The 16,418-nt window shown below is 43.9% G+C and overlaps 1 protein-coding gene and 1 pseudogene across 2 annotated transcripts in view; one reads left to right on the top strand and one right to left on the bottom strand.

The window, feature by feature from the left end:
• The window catches only part of Chn2 (chimerin 2), a 301,879-nt gene that overhangs the window by 159,531 nt on the left and 125,930 nt on the right, over positions 1–16,418 (bottom strand). The gene's annotated exons all lie outside the window — the stretch shown is intronic.
• Positions 6,646–8,213, top strand: LOC107146137 (annotated as a pseudogene).

The raw sequence follows: 16,418 nt of genomic DNA, 5'->3' as shown, positions 1-16,418 counted from the left end.
GGGCTGTAGCTGGAAGGCAATCCTCTTCCAGGCAATTTGAACTCCAGAAATATATTGATTTGATGGAATCCCCTGAGGAGCAAGTGTAAAGGAATTTGGGGACTGATTAATGAAGAAAAATCAAAGAACCCATGTGCTTCACTTGGGTAGGTGACAACTGGAGTGGAAATACATGTAAACATCAAGGACTGCCAGCTGCCTTCACCTGGCTCAGTGGAGGATGACTAGGGTAGTGGAAAAACACACGCAGGGGCTTTCGGAAACCAGAGGAGCAGAGGAGGGTGCGTGGCTACAGAGAAGGATCTTCCAACTTGGAGATGACATATTCCTTAGAATATTTCTGCTAAAGCTGCACATAATGTGTTGGGGGCAGGGGGATCCTTTGGGAAATAGATGATGGAAGGACTAGGTCTGTCCTTTGTCATCTACTTTCCCAGAAAAACCAAGTCCCTGCCATCGCTTTTGATTTATTGATGCACACATTTGCAAATGGGTTGCAGTGGGCTTGTTCCAAGGAAGTTGGGTGAAAACAGGTTTTTCAATCAGGCATGGCACAGCCTCACAATGAGATGACAGCTCAGAATTTGTTGGGTGATTAGCATAATGGGCCCAGAATGGGTTAGGATCCAAATGAAAGCAAATAACAACAGCAGGAGTGGGGTGTTGTGTCTGTGCACACGCTGCAATATGTCTGCAGCACACATTGTCCCCAACCATCAGAAGCCTTCAAAGTATGCAGCCCGTGGCTACGGTCTTGCCAGGTCACTGCAGTCACTTGGTGCCTGACCCAAGTTGCAAGATTATCTAGAGATTATCCTCACCACTGCAGAACACTGAGACATGAGGCAGTTGGAGAGCTTCCTTATTCTTGCTTATCCCCTGTATCAGTTTCCCATGTTCCCCTGGGAAATTAGACATCTGTGTATCATTCTCATTGGAAATGTTTCTTGGGTAAGGGATAAAGGCCTGAGGTGCACGTGACTCTGGATCCAGTAACAGAGATGTTTGTAATTGAGTCCAACTTGCAGAGAATAATTAATGAGACAAATTTCAGAAACTTGGTGGAATTTGCTAGCCCCTCAGGCTGAGTTCAAGGGACAAGGCTATGCAGAGATTATCTGAAGATGATGAAGCCACCAAGTGCCTTGGGCTGGAGTTTGTGGTCACTAGAGGGCACTGGGGCCACACAGAGCTTCTATCCTGGGTCAGTATTCTGTACACTGAGGCTTGGTGAGATGCTCCCACTCAAGAGGTATTTACTGAATAAACATGGATCCAGGCCTTAGGTGTTACCACGATAAACATGCAGGCAGTATAGGTGTGGGGGGCTTAGGAAGCCCTGCTCGATCTGGCACCTGGCTATCTTTCCCTGGTCACCCCATTTGTCTACCTCAACCACTTTGGCCTTCCTTTGATCCTTTGCATCGAGATCATTTCAGACTTAGAGGTCTTGTGCAGTCTTTTCCCTTTGGCTGACACATGGGTAGCTCCTTTATCAACCAAATGTCAGCTTACATGTCCTGGCTCTTCAGATAGGTCTCCTCAGAGACCAGTTTCCTCTTTCTCAGAGACTCTTCAATTTTTTGAAGAGCCCTATCACTCTCTGTGCTCATCCATTTCTTTTTTCATGTTACCTCTCTATACTGGACAGACCACACTGTGAAACCAAGCATCTCATTTTTCTTTCTCTTGGCTATCCGGGTCATCTTGAGCTTAATAGATACCTTTGGTGAGTTTAGAACAAGGTGTCCTTCTTAGACAGATGGTTTTGCAATTGCACAGTGCCTGTCTGTGAAGAAGAGGCTCCCTCTGGAGACACAACCCCAAGCCACAGTACATGGCCTGGTGAGGGAAGACCAGGGCTGAGTGTAGTCCTCACTTGTCCCCTTCAGCTGGGCACAAATGGAAAACCAGGAATGGCCCTGACTGCTGTATTCTATGGCATAGTAGGTGCACAATAAAGCATTGGATACATGATAGAAACTCAAAACATGCATTCTATTGAGGGATACCAAAAGGAGGGAACTGCCACAGAAGGAGAGAATGGGTAAAAAGAGTGTGGATGGTAGGACTTTTTGGCCTTTGGCCTGGGGCAGTTGAACCCTTCTCCATGCTGTGGTCATTACTTCTGACCTTGAGCAGCCTTATCCAGGACTCCTTCTGAAGCAGTCCCACAAGAGTGGGATCTAGAAGCCAAACCTAAGGTCTCCAAAGATAAAGAGGAGAATGAGTGACTTCTGGTACTACAGCACATTGAGCCTGGTCAAAGAAGTACCCTGTCACCAGGACACCAAATGCAGCAGCCAATTGTGAGGAGGGCCTCTGTGGACAAACTGGCTAAAGGCACATGATGCAGAAATCAAGATGAGCCTGAAGAATGTAACTCTGAGAGCTGAAGGGGTTCCGCCTGCTGGCTGTAGTTGATGGTGGAGGACTGAGGTAGGAGACATTCTGGAGCAGCTAAGGATAAATTAGACAAGTACATTGGGGGTCAGATAATTAAAGGCTTAAAACTATGTTAAGAGCTTACCTTTGCTCCAGAGTCAAGGGAAAAGGCAAGCAAGGAGAACACAGAATCTAGCTTAAATGTGATAAAGTCACTCCTATTGCAGTGTGAAACTGGATCGGAGGAAGAGACGATGAAAGAGAGGCAAGGAAAGACAGTGAAACCAATTGACTGCTCAGTAACCTAGGTGGGTGACACCATGATCTGAGCTCTGATAGTGTCAGTGGAGAGGGAGAAAATGGTATTTGAAAGATACCGAGAAGAGAAAATCTACAGGGCTTGGTGATAAATCGAATCCACATTAAGAAGGGGGTGGGGAATGATTTGGGGCATAGGCAGAGGAAGATGAGTGGTTTCTGGCTTCAGAGGGTGAAATGAGCAGAGGAGAGGAGAAACAGGTTGGGCAGATGGCAATGGCTGTGGCTGTCCATTGTTGGAAAGAGATGACTCTGGGACAGCCAACTGGGCATATCTAAGAGGCCTGCAGTCCAGAAGAGACACCTGGGCTGGGGTTCTAGGAAGGGAAACCTACATACAGGTAGCAGCTGCAGTCACCAAAATCGAGGTTCAACAGAGGGTGGATACTCAGAGTGGAACAGGAAGGCCTTTGGCAGAATCCTGCAGGAGCATCAAAATTTAAGGCACGTGGAGAGCAGGGAAATGAGCAGAGACCAGCAAGATAAGAGAGAAACCACGGGATGGGGAAACACGGGGGCAAAGTATGAGTCATAAGGGGGAAGTGGTCAACAACTCAGAATCCCTTCCAGGGAGATAAGCAGGACAGGACCTGTCACTGTGCAACAAGGGGGTTTGGTGATCTTGCAGCATTAGTGTGGATAGAAACCACAGTCAAGTGAGATGGAGGGTGAATGGAAATAGTGAAGATGGAACTTGTGAGTGGGAGGTCTGGCAGTTACCTGGAGACAAATGATGGCAATAAAGGGGAACAAAGGGGTGAGGGCGACGAAAGACAGAGGAGCTCCAATTTGGGTATCATCCTCACTGCTTTTGCCAAAACGTTTGCCAGACCCTGCACCCCCAGGGTCCTCTCTCCATCTATGGTTCCAAGTTTCTAGAAAATGCAGACTTCTCCCAGCAGATGGGCTGCTTTCCTGGTGGGTCGTTTCTCCTTGACCAGGCACATTTCTTCTTCTGCTCTTTCTTTAGAGACAACCTCACAACCAGTACTTCCATTCAGGCTAGAGAGTTGCCTCTCCTCTCCCTGTTCCTTTCCAGCATTTTCCGGCCTCTTTACAAATTCTTTTCATCACAGGAAGGTCCTCCTGGCTTTCCTCCAGAAGCCCTTTTGGGCATTCATTTATTCATCCAACAAATATTTACCTAGCACTTATGGCCTACTTGGCAGGAAATACTGCACTAGACACTGGTGCAGATATGAATGTGAGATCAGAGTGGAACCACGAGGAATCGGGAGATGAATAAGACATCAACTCATTCGTTCACTCCACAAGCACGAGCTGGCTGCCTGCTGAGTGTCAGGCCCCTGGCCACACACATGGCATTATAACATAAGGTCAAAGTGGCACGTGGCAGAGCACAAGTAGCCTGAAGTACTGTTGGAATGGAAAGGAAAGAGATTATTTTACATAGCTACATCTTGGTAATTATGCTTCCTGAGGAGGTTAGCTCTAAGAGAAGGGGACAATTTGGTTGTACCTCCAGCCATCTTCTCCTCTGCCATATAGAAGAGTCGCTTGAGGCAGGCATGGTGGGGCACGCTTGTCATCCCAACAATTCAGGAGATCCCAAGTTCAAAGCCAGCCTTAGCAACTTAGTAAGGCCCCCAGCAACTTTGTGAGATTCTATTTCTAAATAAAAATATAAAAAAGGGCTGGGGCTGTGGCTCAGTGGTTAAGTACCCCTGGGTACAATTTCAGGTAAAAAGAGAGAGAGAGAGAGAGAGAGAGAGAGAGAAGAACCACCCTTCCCTCCTATTATAACAATATCCTCTGAATGGCTTGAGTTCACTGTGGGCATTGGTGTCTCTTCAGATATAGAATAGCTGTGGCAATGAAAGACTAAATTCCCATGAAAGGAACCCACATACCATGTCCCCACCAATGTTGCTACTGACCAGCTAAAAAAGATTTTTGCCCATTATTATATTGAGAGTCAGAGAATCCTGAAATACAGAGATAGGAAAAAAAGGTGAGGTCTTCCACCAAAAGCAGTAAAGAATTTTTAAGTGCCTGAAATGTTCCAGATCCTGGGGTAGTCCCTTTAGACATATTATATTGAATGGTTATCATTTTCTTGAAGCATCTTTCTACTCATTCACCCATCTATCCACCCATCCATCTACCCATCACCCACTCACACACCTATCCACCCATCATTCTTCCAGCAAATACTTCCATGCTGGGCACAGCATTTCAAATTCAGAGTCGTGACTAAGGCAGAACAGTCCTCCTTTCAAGCTGCCTTCAGTCCAGCAACAAGGTCAAAGTAACATTAAGCAAGTAACTAGTTTGAAAAGTGTTATAGAGAAAGTTCAAGGTGCTAACAAGGCACCTAAGAAGTCCCGAGGCTAACAAGTGTTTTTATCTCCTAGAGAGGAGGAAAATGAAACTCAAGGAGATTAAGTTATCTTTCCCAAGGTCACATGCCCAGTGAACAAGTGAAATTCAAATCCAGATCTGTTTTGCTTCAGAGCCTAATGATTTTTCTCCTCAAAGCCTCAGCCCCATAGAGGAATCAGTGATGCAGAAGCCAAAGTGAAAATTTCAGGTCTTTTTATTTCTGGTTTGCTTCAATGATAAAACATGGTTTAAGCGTTGTAAAAAATAGTACTAGAGAAGTCGGAATAATGGTGACATTATTCAATTTTCTGCCATCGTTTAGAAAAGTGAATTCTGACAACTAAAATTCCCTTTTCCTCCCATTCTTGCTTCTTCCCTCCCCCTTTCTCTCCCTACTTTCCTGCCTCCTGTCCTTCCCTGCATCCCTCCCTGATGATCTGAAAGGGCCCTCTATGTAGGACCAGTATTGCATGTGACTCTTCCCCAGAACTCATTATCAATACATACTCCGCCCATGCCTAGGCCTGGCTTGTCAACTTGCTACTGGTCTGGCAATGAATGAATGCTGGGATTTCGCACAGCCATTCCTTACAACTGGCACTAGTCATGACGACTGGTGTGGTTGCTATAACTACAGCAGTTCATATCAAGAATGGGCATGTGGGCAGCTGCTCACTAACGGTGGTCAGCGCTCTCCAGCTCATTGTCCTCTGACAGGCTGAAAGCAGCCAGTGGTGGTGGAGTTTGCCCCTCTGAGGGTCACGGGCTCTGTGTCCAAACGTGAAGGAAAGAATTCTACTGAGGGTCCCAGGCAAGATCAGATGACTGCCTCTGGTCAACACACCAAGAGAAGTTAGAGAGGCAGCGATGGGTTTCTTGTCCCAGCTCCACTCTCAGTGTCCTGGGTGACTGCTGGCTCCTCCCTCAACCTCGAGCCAGACTGGCCTCAGTTTCCTCATCTCCATGTGGGGAGAATTAGTCCAGATGAGCACATGCTTCTGCATGAAGATAGTGTTAGAAAGCATTGCTGCTCAGGGAGGGAACTCGGGGACTCTCTCTGCCTGGCCTATTCTGTTTCACTGGAAAGGTGGAAATGATTTGTCTTGGCTTTGGCCAGCCCTTGGGGCTCTGTCCTGCTGGTGAAGGGTTGCTTTCTGGTGGTCTAGCTTTGCAGCACCTGGGCACAGGTAAGCCTGCTTAATTCTGGGGCTCAGTGGTTAGCAAGCCCACCTGGCTAACAGTCTTCCCATCTGCCTTTCATAATAAAAGTACCATCTTACTATATACCTGACTACTATGTTTGATTTCTGATTGCTCAGAATAGGACTGCTATATGTCCAGAGACCCCTACGCAGCCCACCTCTAGGTTTATACCCAAAGGACTTAAAATAAGCATACTACATTGTGTACAACTAAAAGAAATAAATATTTTTTAAAAAAGAATAAATCATGGCCAGCTGGTTTAAAGAGAGGCTCAGAAAGGATGCACATGCGTGCTCCTCACCCTGCAGTTTTAAAGCTCTTTCCTGTTCTGCGCTGCAAGGAGCCAGCTCCTGGGTCTTTGGTACCTGGAAATTGAGAGCTGCTTCTGGCCCCGGAGGCTGTGCCCGCAGCTCTGTGGCTGTCACCATGCCACAAAATGAATATACTGAATTACACCATAAATATGGATATCATTTGGATTACCATGAGAAAAAAAGAAGAAAAGTGGAGAACATTCAAAGAAGGCAAAAAAAAAAAAAAAAAAAGATTGGTCTGAAGGCCAAACTCTACCACACACAGCGCGGTGCGGAGAAAATACAAATGAAAAAGATGCATGAAAAGAGAAATACCAAACAAAAGAATGGCTGAAAAGACTCCCCAGGGAGCAGTACCAGCCTATCTCCTGGACAGAGAGGGACAGACCCAAGTGAAAGTACTTTCCACAAGATTAAACAAAAGTGAAAAGAGAAGGGGGGGAGGAAGGGGAAGTCCCCCCTTCCCAAGGTTGGTGCCCAGGAAGAAACAGAAGTCTTAAAAGTGATTCAAACAGGAAAGAGAATAAAGAAGGCCTGGAAGAGGAGGGTTGCTCAAGTCTGCTCTGTTGGAGAAGGCTTTACAAGAAAACACCTAAACATGACAGATTCATCAGACCAATGGGCTTACGTCTCAAGAAGGCCCATGTAACACATCCTGAACTGAAAGCCACCTTTTGCCTACCCAATACTTGGGGTGAAAAAGAATCCTTCATCCCTACAATATACAACTTTGAATGTTACTACCAAAGGTATAGTCACTGAGGTGAATGTGAGGGAGTTGGGCCTTGTAAGACAAAGAGGCAAAGTTATTTAGGGAAAATAGGCCCAGGTTACCAATAATCCTGAAAATGATATATGCATAAATGCAGTCTTAATGGTTTGACAGACGTTTTACACTCCTTCTAATTATTAAAGACTACAAATCAATCAGAAAAACCACCATTACTGTGATGTTTCTGAATACTACCAAACAGCCTTACATTTCTGCAGTCATTAAGAGAACTATTTATTAAACTGTAATAAATAAATAAATAAATAAATAAATATAAAAGAAGAAGAAATCATGACCAGTCCTTGGTCACCCAGTGGTCATCTTGGGAAGGCTGGCCTATCACATTTTATTGTGAGAATTACATTTACTTCTTAATGTTAAACCTGTTATTGGGTCTTTCTACAAGTTTATTGTCTGTCTTCATTTATAAGCAGCCCAATCCTGACCTACTTGAGTAAGATATAACAGTAGATGGGGCCCAGTCAGCTGGCTAGCAGACAAGTTGGCTCAGTGATGAGCAACCTCCTGAGACTCAGATTTTGCTTTGCTCCAAGGCTTCAGTGTTCTGGGGTTTCTTTATCACTTGCTTTAAAAATAACTTCTTGCAAAACAATATTTCTGAAGATCACAAACACATGCACAAGCAACAGTTCAGACACCTCACTAACCACACCACAAAGCAAAGCAAAACAAGAAAACAGTTTGAGAAGCATGCCTGTGACACCAGGAGGGAGAAACAAGGACCCTGCGGTTGCAGCAGAGCCCCAGGAGGCCCTGCAAGATGCGAATGCAGAACTCACATTAGGCTCACATTAGCAAGCACTGTCACCTCAAGGCCAAGTGCTTGAGCAATGTATGCAGGAAGGAAAGCCTGCCTGTCATCCTGCAGCAGGGTAGGTGACAGCATCAGAGAGTCTATAATTAAAGGGCTAAGAAGAACAACAAGTGGTCTCAATGATTTCTGCAAGAGAAAGTATTTACATTGCATAACAGAGCAAGAATAGGCCCCTGCCCGTTCCCTGCTGTTATCTTGGCATTGCATGTCTTCATAAGGCTGTAACCGCCATGCCATGTACTGGTGGCAGAGTCACATCCTTTCCCTGTTTGCCCAGGAGGACATTTGTCTTCTTAATTGAAGCACGTGAAAGTTCCTGCTTCCACTACCAGAAGCTGAAACCAAATATTAAAACAAACCTTTCTCTAATCGCTTCTGTCTGAGGCTGTTTGTGCTGGTAACCTCTGTTTGTCTATGTTCGGCGCCACTGTCGTAAGGAGCCGTTGTGTATTTACACACCTGTGCCTTTCTAAAAGATCACTTGCTCATTTCCTAATTTGTCCACTTAACAAACATTTACCCGTCACTCTGTTCCTGATCCCAGATTAGGCCCTAGGGACACATAGATGGCAGGGTCTTTCCCCTCCAGCAGTTCCTGCTTCCAGAGGAACAGAGGTGAAGGGGGTCACTGGGGTGGGTCTGTGTAAATGCAAAGGCAGGAGCCAGGCTCCTGGCACCACTGAGTGGGACGCTGATGGGAAAAATGTCAGAGAGGAGATAACCATGGAGCTGGGCAGTGAAGGATGAGTAGTTTCTAGGCTGGGTGCTCTGGGGATGCAGGGAGGGTGGAGGGGAAAGGGCTGGGATGACATTTTCACTTCTGAGCATGGTGAGAAGGAAGGAGACTTTTTGGTCTACATTAAGCATTAATTTTAATTTTATTTTTTTGGTACTGGGGATTGAACCATTGGCACTTAACCACCAAGTCATATCCCCAGATCTTTTTCATATTTTATTTAGAGACAAGGTCTCACTGAGTTGCTTAGGGCCTCACTAGGTTGCTGAGGCTGACTTTGAACTCCTAATCCTCTTGGCTCAGTCTCCCAAGCTGCTGGGATTACAGGCATGCGCCACACTAAGTATTTTTGAAGAAAGTGCTTTCTTACAAAAGCAAAAATAACCATGTCCACTAGAGTCTGCATCTTAACAAAGGCCACCGTTGCTGATCTTTAGTGCAAAGGCAAATAACTGCAGGAGGGTCCAGCAACTTTGGGACAGAGGGGCTGCTTGCAATCTGTCATAAGCAGGGAGACAGCATAGGGGATTCTTTAGGAGGGAGCTGTTGTCTCACCTTCTCTTGAAGGCCTGTGGCAGGTTAACTCTGCAGCTCAAGGCAGAACTCCTACCATGATGACTCCCAGGCAGTGTCCTCTGGCACTTGGAGGAATGAAAGAGAGGTGGAAATCCCACTGGAAGCCACACTAGTGGAACCATTTGTGTGTCCCCCAAACCTCAGCCCTCAGACCTCCCCTGTAGATTTCTTCTCTTTAGTGCCTCTCAAAGCCTAATGCTAAGTATACACCAGGTGTTCAATACATGTTTGTTTGATCAACCAACTGAGTGACCACGAAGTTGAGGTGAAGACTAAGTTGGGGGCTGGATATAGCTCAGCTGGTAGAATGCTTGCCTCACATGCATAAGACCCTGGGTTCAATCCCCAGCACCACACACACAAAACAAAAACAAAACAAAATCTAAAAACCTAAGTTGGATTCTCCTTAAGGACATCCACACCAGCCATAATTGTGCATAATTGTGCCACAACTCTATTTGCCCAAAGCTTCCAGTCTCAACTTGCGTGGTGAAATTATAACCATGAGATTGAATTTATTTATCATTTGGCTTTGCAGGTGTATTTTAAATACTTTCTTACAACAGGATGGTCAAATCCACAGATTGTTAAAAACCAGATAATCCTGAAAATGTCACAGACTGCCAGGCTCCACAGCACAGTGTATTCTGTGCTACTGTCTGGCCCTTCTCACTAGCTAACACACACACCCCATCGCTGACATCTGAGGCTGGGGTCTCCACTACAGAAGACACTGCCCGGGCAGTCGCTGGCTTGTGGGTGGGCTGGGGGTGCAGCAGCTCATCAACTGGAAAGGAGTTGAGGGCTGCAGCAGAAATAAGCCAGGAAAGTGCCAATGGTAGGAACACATTCAATCCACACCTGTGCCACGTGTCACGGATTTAGGACAGCATTCTGACCCTAATTTTCAAGTCTGCTATTGTTGCTATGTTCATCCAATCTGCTTCCCATTTTCATTTCTTAAAACTAAACAATTAGAATGGACTCACTTAAAGGACTCAACTCATCTGCAGTTCTTTCCTTGGATCCTTTTTTTTTTCTCAAGACACCTCATTTTTTTTTTTCCTGGTGTGCTCTTATCATATGACTCCCTCATGCTGTTTCATCTTCTCAGAGCAAGATTCTGAGCAGGGCCCTGAGAAATCTTTCAAAAGCAACCTCAGTCTGAAGCTGGGGAGGCAGAAAAGATCAAGGCCTGGGGCACCGTCTTCTCAGCCCTGTTCTGATAGGAATCTAGCAGCCCAGCCTCCTTTAGTTAGCTGCTGACCCCACTCCCCAGCCCACAGGCACCAACATCAGGGAGATAAGCCAGACTCTCACTCCATGATGTGACAGGAGGCTGGGCACTGGTCATGGTTTCAATACCCTTTGTCTTCACTGGAACTCATGCTGAGGCCTGGTCCTCAGCATGATTATTGGAAGGTGGGAACTTATGAGAGGTGTTTGGTCCATGGTGGAGCCAATGAACAGATCAATGCCTTTTTCAAGTGAGTTCTGGCTCTTATCTAATGGGATTAGTTACCAGTTATTATAGTGTGAGGCTGTCCCTCTGTTTTACCTCTTCTGCACAAACAAGCTTGTCCTTCTGCTTTATGCCATGAGTTGAAGCAGCATAAGCCCACCACCAGAAGCCAAGCAGGTACCACACCATGCTCTTGGACTTTTCCACCTCTAGAACTATAAACCAAAATCAACCTCCTTTCTTTATAACCCGCCACGTCTCTGGCATTCTGTTAGAGCAACAGAAAACAGACTAAAAGAGCACTCTTCAGGATATTGCAGTTCATACAGCTTTTCAATAAACATAAATACCTCATGCCCTTATCCTCACCCTTGTTGACTTCCTACGCAGAGAGGACATCTTCTGAGACAGCCTCTCTGAAGTTTGTATTAGCATCTGGTAGCTATATTTACTGAGTGCTGACTATGTCCCAGGCCAAGCACTTTGCAATGATCTTCCCATTTCAGCTTTCCATGAATCCTTTGGGAGTAGCACAATATAACGATTCCTACTTTAAAAACAAGCAACAGAGCTTCAGAGAGAAAATTAACCAAGATAGCCCAGCTGGTAAGGGGCCAAGCTCGGATGGAAGCTGAACTTCTCACTCCACCATGAATGTTCTTAACCACTACTCCACAAGGCTGACAGTTTATTTTTTTGTTCTCATGGATATAAATCATATCGTTAGTCTTTTTCAAATCAAGTAAGTCAAACCTTCACCTAAATTCTGATTCCTTAGGGTGACCTTTCACTTCCCTTCTTTAACTACTCCCTGTACTTCTCCATCTCCCAGGCAATTCAACAGGAAAAAAAAAAAATCGCTGTCACTTTTAGATCTGAAGGGAAGAACTGTCTCTCTGACAGGGGTTTCTCTGTTTCTCCCTGGGAATCTCTTGGGGTCAGGGGTCGACTTCTACTAACTACACAGTGCAGACCCCTTGCCTCTGGCTTCCAGTGTTTCAGACAATGGGAGGCGTGGGAGGAAACAGGAAGGCAGGAGGAGAGATGCCAGGGTGTCTACTCCTTTGCTCCCTCCTGCTCTCCTGCTTAAGTCTAGGCAGCAGATGTGACCCTCACCACTCCCATTGTCTTAGCCCCTCTCATGTGTCTCTAGCCGAACCCAGGCTCCAACAAAACAACCTCTTCCTGTTGCCCCTTTAAGCCCAGGGGCCCTGTTGGAAATTCCTGGATGCTTTGGAGTTTTGTGGTTCTCTTGACCTGGCTACACCTTGTCAACTTCTTTCCAACATCTCAGCTGAGTGTGCCTTCTGTCCCCTGCAGGACCCCACCTGATGACCTCTGGCACCCTCTGGATCCCTCTAGATCATAGAACAGGCTAAAACAAGACCTGGCGGTGACTCTGGTCATCTATTTTTACAGCAATTCTGACTCACCTTTTATAAACTAGAGTCAAATGTTTTACCTGACAGGAGGGGAGGGAGCTTGGCTGTCCTTCTGCATTTTCCATAGCGCTGCCTCTGCCCCACGTGGCAGCAGGGAGAATTCCTGACACAGGAGCCAAAATGGCAAACTGACTTCCAAGTGCCACCTTTAAGTGTACGGGTGGTTAAATTTAGAATATGAATAAACATTTATCCTTGGTACACACAGCATAATTTCACATCTGTAATAAACTTCTGCTTTGACTCGATGTATATAAGCAGCTGTGCACTTGTTTTTTTTAAAAATAAAATCAATAACACCCCACCAACACTCTCCTCTTTACTCCTCTGTGATGTATTCTGAGCATAAACAAGTCCTCAAAGTTTCATGGGTTATTTTTCTTTTCTTCATATAATATACATGCCACAAATCTGCAATTATGGGATTTCTAAGAATTTAAATGATATGGTCTAGATACTAAATAACCCCTTTGTTTTTGGAAAACACACACACAACATCCAAGAGCATGTGTTTGTCTCTTGAAGGTCAACTGGTAGCCAAAGTTAAATTCTGAAAACAAGTTTCAGAAAGATCACCTTTGTTACTTCCTTATCAATTGCAATAAGTAAGTAAATAATACCCATCTAAGAGAAGTATTCTTTCTTATCATGCTCCAATTATGAAAGTTTCTCAAGAGTGGTGTCAATTCTGAATTATTTCCAACTCACAAAGAAATGGTCCAATCTGACCTGTGTACTGAGATGAACTCATTCAACCCAGCAACACTGATTCAAACAAGATCCAAAAGGTATAATACCCAGACTATCCTATACACCCAGAGCCAGCAAGAAGCACTTTAGTATAGGATACTATGGTATATGAAATCAGGGTCATTTTAGAAAGAGACTTAGATGACTTTATGATTTTAAAACAAAATGAGGGTAAACTTCTAATTAGAAATGAATTAGTTCATTAAACATGATTAAATACTACATAAATTTTTGCCCTGACCACCTGCTGATTTAGGCACCTTAAGAAATAAAGAAATATGGTCAATGACTCTTACCTTCAAGGAGTTTATAGTCTGGTCAGGTTAGGGCATAAAAAGAGAATTATGGCATATGAAAGTGGATACAGAAGAGTGAGAAATGAATGGTCTGGATGGTGAGAGCTCTGGGAATTCAAAAGAGAGAGAAAGACAGAAAACTGCCTTCAGAGTCCTCAGGAAAAAAAAATAGCTTTTCTCTGAAAAGCAGCAGTTCCTGTTTTAAAAGTTACAAGAGGAAACTTTAAATTATCTAATTGAATCAAACCCAGTTTCTTTATTGTACAAGTTTGCCAACTAAAGAGGGTAATATTAAAACACTTTGTGGTGGTCCAAACGATGACTAAACACACTTATTTCTTGATGATTTTCTGTGGATTAAGGACGCACGAAGCATTCATTATCCCCAGCCTGGCAGGAAGCACACAATTCAAGAACAGCAGACTTTCAGAAAACCGAGGGTAGTGAAATTATATTCTCTCTCCTCGCAGGTTTTCTATTGATCTTCTTAGAGCAATTTCAGAAAAATTGCAAACAAATAATTTACACCCGATAAGAAAAGACAAGCTCAGGGAAGATAGGTGATCCAAAAAATGAGGAAATATCTCTGGCTGAATCATGTTCCATTATGAAGGGCACACTGTCCTGATGGCTGGCTATTTTTCTTTCCTTATCTGAAGGCTTAATGCTAGGGTGCAAGATGAGGAGTTAAACTCTTCCTTTCTGTTGGCTGCCAACACTTGCAATTTGTCAGACTCATTGCTATTTCATTTATTGTAGTGCTTAGCAATCGCCATTGAGCTCTGTGGAGACAGAAGCCATCCTTGGGTCCAGCCATGCCCTATAGAGAGATGGGTAGAGGGAGAAGCTGCTGTCTTTCCAATTCATCTTGACTCATTTGAACTTGAAAAGGGAACACTTTTCAGTCTGCAACGAATAACACCACACAGAAAGTTGGACCAACTACCAAAAGGATTCCACGTGGGCCTTCTAAGACTAAGCATGATTTTTCCAGGTAATCCGTCATCAGTTCATGGCATCCTGGTGATTTCAGCTCCCATAGCTCCAAATTCTGAAGGATTTAGAGATGTTTCTTCAGAGATGATAGGAGCTGTTAGCTTTGTTGCAAAACTTTTCTTTTTATTAGCAGATGGTGGGACTTCTTTTTTATTTCCAATTATGAAAACATGTCTCAACTTGTTATTTTAAGCTATGGTGAGCATTCGACCTCCAGCATAAGGCACACGGAGAAATAAGATTGTTTACTTTAGACTTAGTTTATAAATTAGTGTGTTGATTCAGGATCTGGATAATCCATTCTGCTGTTCTGTTTTTTTTTTTTTCTTTTTTAAATTCAGCAATAGTGTGTAATTTAAAATGTCAGGAAATGGTAATAAAAGGGTGGAGGTTTTTTCCTGCTCAGTAATTATGCTCTGATATTAAAGTTAAAATATACAAAATAAAAGCCATGGTTATTTAGTATTTTTCTTCATACCACACAGTCACTATAAAAGCTGTTTTATGTCCTTATCTTTGTCTATCCATATTTCTATTCTCCATATGAATTCAGCCCTTGTCAAATTCTCAAAAGGAGTGTTCTTGCTGGTCTTCATCTGGGTCTTTATTTTGGCCATTCAGTTGCTTAAGATTAAGGTGAAAACAGATTTCACACTAGAGGAAAACACACCAGCCTGCAAGCTTATAAATCTAATCTCAAATGATTGTATATGCAGAGCAAGTAGGGTTTCCTAAAAAAAAGAAAGTGTTTGCCAAAGTCGAATAAAGAATGACCATGTAGAAAACACTGTGCAGACTTCTCAGATTCCAAATAGGAAAGGGAGGGTCACTACAAAATCAAGCAGTAATGAAAATGCTGGATATGGTGAGCTCTCTGAAGACTCACAGCCTAGAACCTCAAAGCCCCAGTAGTATCTTAAGTGCCAATAACCTCTGAACCCATGGGGCATCTCTCACTTTTCTGTTCAAAACTTGTGCAGAATCCATGTCTAACAATCAAACTTTACGTTTTGATTGTTATTCTCTCTGAAGATTCTGATTTTCTTAAACTACTTTCTCTGGAATTTTAAAAGAAGCACAAAGAAAAAGCAAAAACCAACCAAACAACAACAAAATAAATAAATAAATAAATAAAATAAAAAATCAGGGCAAATACCAAACTGTGAGATTAACTTCAAACTTTACAAATTCAAGTAGGAAAATTTAAATGTGTCAAGTTGTAGGCGGCATTTAAGGCCATAACTAGTTATTATCCTGCAGTATTTATATGGCGCTCTGGGCACTAGATGCTTCCCAACCACTAATTACACATTTCTCTGGCTGTCCCAATAAGGGAGCGCAGCGTCCTTAACCACATTGAACAGGCAAAGAATCAGGAGTTAAGTGATGGGCCTCAGGTCACAGACTGAACAGAAGTTGGAAAAAAGGAATCTGATACCTAGAGTCTTTCAGACCAAGCAAACTTCTTGTCCAGGTTTACTTCAAAATACTGTTGTAGATTCAGAATTTTTGTTACAACAGTGAGAAAGCCAGAAATGTCACCACTCTTCAGGGAGCAAAATCAGTCACTGGAGTTGTTCTACAGCAGCCATTCTGCCTATAGCAGAATCCCTTGGTATCCAGGGATTATTAAAATACAAACTTTTGAAAAGGGACTGCAGTCCTTCCCATTCAGGAAGTCTGGGGTGAGGCCTGAGATTCCGCATTTCTAATAAGGCTCCTGGTGATCCTGATGCTCCTGGTCTGGGAAATTGTATGGAATCCACCTTCCACTTCACATCAAGGCCTTTTCTCCTACACCTTGGAATCATCTCTTTCTCTCTAGGGATTATCTTCAGATGATACTCCTCTTCCTGTGGGTCTGGATTTCCAGCTTCCTCATCCCTGATTTTGGTCCTCATGTCCCATAGATGGAAACGAGGCCATGCAACAAGGTGATTAAAAGCCTTGGTTCTGCTTTCTATCAGTTTTCCCACCCAAGTCTTACTAT

This window comes from Marmota marmota, unplaced genomic scaffold (assembly GCF_001458135.2).
Source record: "Marmota marmota marmota unplaced genomic scaffold, marMar, whole genome shotgun sequence".
NCBI lineage: Eukaryota > Metazoa > Chordata > Mammalia > Rodentia > Sciuridae > Marmota > Marmota marmota.
The sequence above is the reverse complement of the archived record's forward strand: the minus strand, read 5'-3'. Positions and strand labels throughout refer to the sequence as shown.